At 41.9% G+C, this 3,861-nt stretch overlaps 1 long non-coding RNA gene across 1 annotated transcript in view; it reads left to right on the plus strand.

The window, feature by feature from the left end:
* The first annotated feature begins 2,379 nt into the window (after positions 1-2,379).
* The window catches only part of LOC146595608 (uncharacterized), a 2,820-nt gene continuing 1,338 nt past the window's right edge, over positions 2,380-3,861 (plus strand). The window contains exon 1 of the long non-coding RNA XR_014895908.1: positions 2,380-2,506. This is a non-coding gene — a long non-coding RNA (uncharacterized LOC146595608). The remainder of the gene's footprint in view (positions 2,507-3,861) is intronic.

Here is a 3,861-nt window from a genome sequence, read left to right on the forward strand (position 1 = left end):
CCGGCCGAGCGAGCGGCCGCCCCCGCGCCGCCTGCCAGGCGGATCCTCCGCGCCCGGCCTCGCCGCCCGCCGCGGCTGCTGGCCGGTACGTACACAACTCCGGGGAAAACCCGAATGGTGCATCTGCTGTTAACCCCGGCAACCGCAGAAACAGGAGGCGTTCGCCACAACGTTGGTGGGAGCGTTAGCGAAGCCGTGGAGTCTCGCTGCTGGAAGCAAAAGCACATTTTGCATCACTCCGTGTTACACCCGACGCCTCGGGCTGGATCAGCCTGTTGCAGCGCCAAACTGCTGTTACTGTTYGTTACGGCACACTTGTAATGGCCCACCCGTATATTTGCCAAAGCTTTTCCTTAACTTCATAACCAAGGGCTTGAATTTCTCTAGTAGGAAGAGAAAATGTTATGCTTCTGTTTAATCCTTATTCAAAACTATTCCCCTTTTTCCATTTTGAATCTTTCAGTGCAGCTTGTTGATCCCAAAGGAGTTGATTACTTGATTGCATAGAAATCATTAGGTACAATATTTATGGCTCTACAGTTTATTTTTTTCGCTAGTGTCCCATAGACAGGACTGGCACAGGGATCTGAGTATATGCAGCAATTAACAGCTTCTAGCCTCAGTCACTGGGTTGCTGTCACTGAAAATTAAAAAAAAAATAAAAAGAAAAGAGGGCATTGTAATTCACACAGCACAGGAATTGTTTTCATGTTCTCAGTTCTGTTTCTCATAAAGGAGTGCACAACATTTTACCCGTTTCTTTTAATTGCTGAAAATTATACAGTTATAACTGTAGAAATGAACTGTTTCACATATATCTCGGTGTTCATTAGAATAATATACTGTGGGAGGCTATATTCCAACAAATGTAAGGGATGCAGTAGTTTTCAGTTTTATAACAAAAATCTTAGGTCTTTTTTAAGACCAATTACTTAAAGTTTATTTGAAAATAAACTTGAAGTTGAAACAAATGACACTGTTTACCTTTAGACACTTTTCAATGCAGGATGCAGCACTGCAGCTGGTATTCCTGAACTCCTCTGACAATTCCTCGGGAGCTGGACTGTGCACCAGCAATGGTATCGTAGATAGTCATATATCAATAAAGATAAAAAGTACGCAGTCAGTCCCTTCTACATCATTTTTTATCAGAACCCTACTCTACCCAACCCACCTCACAAATTAGATCTGTCACCCTGTCTTGGGGTAGTGTCAGTTGTCTCAGTCCTTGACTTTCATGGTTAGCAGGTATTTAGTACCACATTCCCATTAAATAATCCTGCAGAAATTACATCTGGTAGTTTCTGTAAAGTGGTTCTTGTATCTTGATTTTAAGGCAAATGAGCTTTTTGCCCTTAGGTTAATGGTGGCAGTCACTGGTGTTTCTTGGAGAAGATACATAATCACATTTGGTCCTAGTGAATCTGTGCTATGAATCATACTATGACATCTGTATGATCGCACAGCGACACTACGTACTTGTATATGTAAACAACAGAGTACCTAAAGTGAATACATATTCTTTGGGCCAGAGAGAAAGAGAAAGCGAGAGCAAGAATGTAGCTTTAGGGAAGAAGCATAAAGGGATATCCTGAAATTCAGTACTTGGTCCAATGACTGTTTCTGTATTTCACGCTATGTAGTTGCTGTGGAAAGCACAGCAAGTCTCTGGAGCATAAATACTGTAATCAGTAAACTACAAAGTCAATCATTCTTGCATCCTCTCCTTCCCAGTGGYAGGACTTGATTGGGAGGCAGGAAACCAATAAGCCATTCTTGCTGATACCCTGGTAGTTAGAAGTCTTGGGAAATGGGAGTTTAGGCTTTAACCATAGGGACTCTGCTTTCTGGACAGACGCTCTAACCACTGGACTATTATCCAAAAGACAAGTACAAGCTCTTCAAGCAATCAGTGAACAGCACCTCTTACTGCAAAAGAGACTTACCAGCTGAAGATGCCAAGCAAGTATGGGCACCTCGCCTCCCATTGGGGTGCAGCTCACAGGTTTTCTCCTGGCTCATTTAGGAAAATTTTTTATTAGAATGGCATTCATGAATTCCAGCAATATTAGGCACTTTGCACTGTGTTTTGGGCCTGGACATACAGCTTGGGGTTGAAGATTTTCATGAGCCAGCCTATCGTTCCAAATGAAAGTTGTGAGCAAATAGAAAATGGGATCTAAGGTGCCTGAGTCCTCAGGTTATTGTGACAAACGGCTGGACTGTACTTCTTCCCTCCAGCCCGTTAGCCTGAAGAGAGCCTAGCTCTTCAAATCAGTAATGAGCACCTATGCCTCCTCTGCCGGGTACTGGGACCTGAATCACTTTATCATCGCTATTAGGTCCCTGCTCACCCTAGTTTCTTTACTTTTGCAGAGGACTGCAAAGCTGGCGTCGGCGAGAGTTTGGACTCGCAGCTGTAGTTCACGTGCGCAGCATGCGGAGTCCTGGTGCACTGCTTTGCAGGTTTTGGGGCTACATGGCTCGATGTCGATAACTGTCTGAGGTAAGTGAAGAGACCAGAGCGTTTCATTAAGCAGATAATAATATAGATAAAAGCCTAATGACCTGCCCCAGGGGACCTTGCCTTACTGAAAGACAATATTGTGTACTAAAGTCCCAAAGCACTACATCCTACAATAGGGCTACTGCCTTTTCTAAAACAAACAAACAAACAAACAAAMAAAAAACTACCACCAACAAAAAACCCACACATCTGTATGCTTTAGCAAGGTCTGCATCTGAAAACTTGAAGTGACTCAGTCTATGGCACCTAGAGATGTGCCCCTTCTATTTCCTGTGAATGTCATTGGGATCTTGGAAGGACACTTTTGGGTTAGAATCAGCAGGAAACGTAAGTGTGTGTTTGTTGCACACATAACTCAGGCTGCTATTTGGAAATGTATAGCAATGTCACCATCCAAAGCAACAGCTCCCACACTTTGATCCAGAAGACCAAGCTAAATAATCAATGAACTTGATGAAGCCCTACATCCAAATGGGGCCTGAAAGCAGTCCCATGCTGGGGCTGTGGAACAGCGCTGCAGCCTCCTCTCTGTCGTGTAACCTGCTGAGTTGGATACATCCCTCAGTACCTGACAGGTTTTGTGTCAGACTGCTGTTTGCACAATGATTCACAAAAAAGTCTGAGACCAAACATTTAGTTTGAGTTAATTACTTTGACGTTCAATCTTGGTTGAAGGCTATATGCTATCTGTAAGGTGTATATGTTATAAATAAAATATAAAATATTGACCTATTTATTCACTCTGTGAGAAAAAACAATTTAAAATAAATTTCATTTTCTTTCAGTCTGCAATATTTATATGAGAAAGTTAACAAAGTCCTGCCTAGACTTCTCTGAGCTGACAATATTTACTCTGTAGTTTTCTGTTTGGAATCCTTCTCTTCTTTGAGGTTTCCTGTTTCAGAGTTGGAAAGCTCTTAATGCATTTTAATTCCCAAGAGTCGCCAAGGTTATTAGCTCTGTTACCAATGGGGGTTTGAGGGAAAGATTTTTTCTACTTCAAACTACACATATTGCTTTTTGCAACTGGAATATTTAACTCTAACCTCTTATTTTTATTTTTTCATTTTTTATTACTAAAGCCCTCCACGGGAGCCCTCCCTCCCTTACTATTAAAATAATAGCAACGATATTTTAACAAGTTTCATTCAGTCTGATTGATATATATAATTATTTTTCCTCTGCAATTATTCCATGAGAAGATGCAGAGCACACACACTGAAACTACTGTACTGAAACTAAATCTTACTGATTACTGAGATGTAAAACAGTATTTCCTCACTATCTGCAAACTGCATCCTTAACACACACACACACACACACACACACACACA

Source organism: Rhea americana, unplaced genomic scaffold (genome assembly GCF_003343005.1).
Source record: "Rhea americana isolate MKP2758 unplaced genomic scaffold, rheAme1 scaffold_22, whole genome shotgun sequence".
Classification (NCBI taxonomy): domain Eukaryota; kingdom Metazoa; phylum Chordata; class Aves; order Rheiformes; family Rheidae; genus Rhea; species Rhea americana.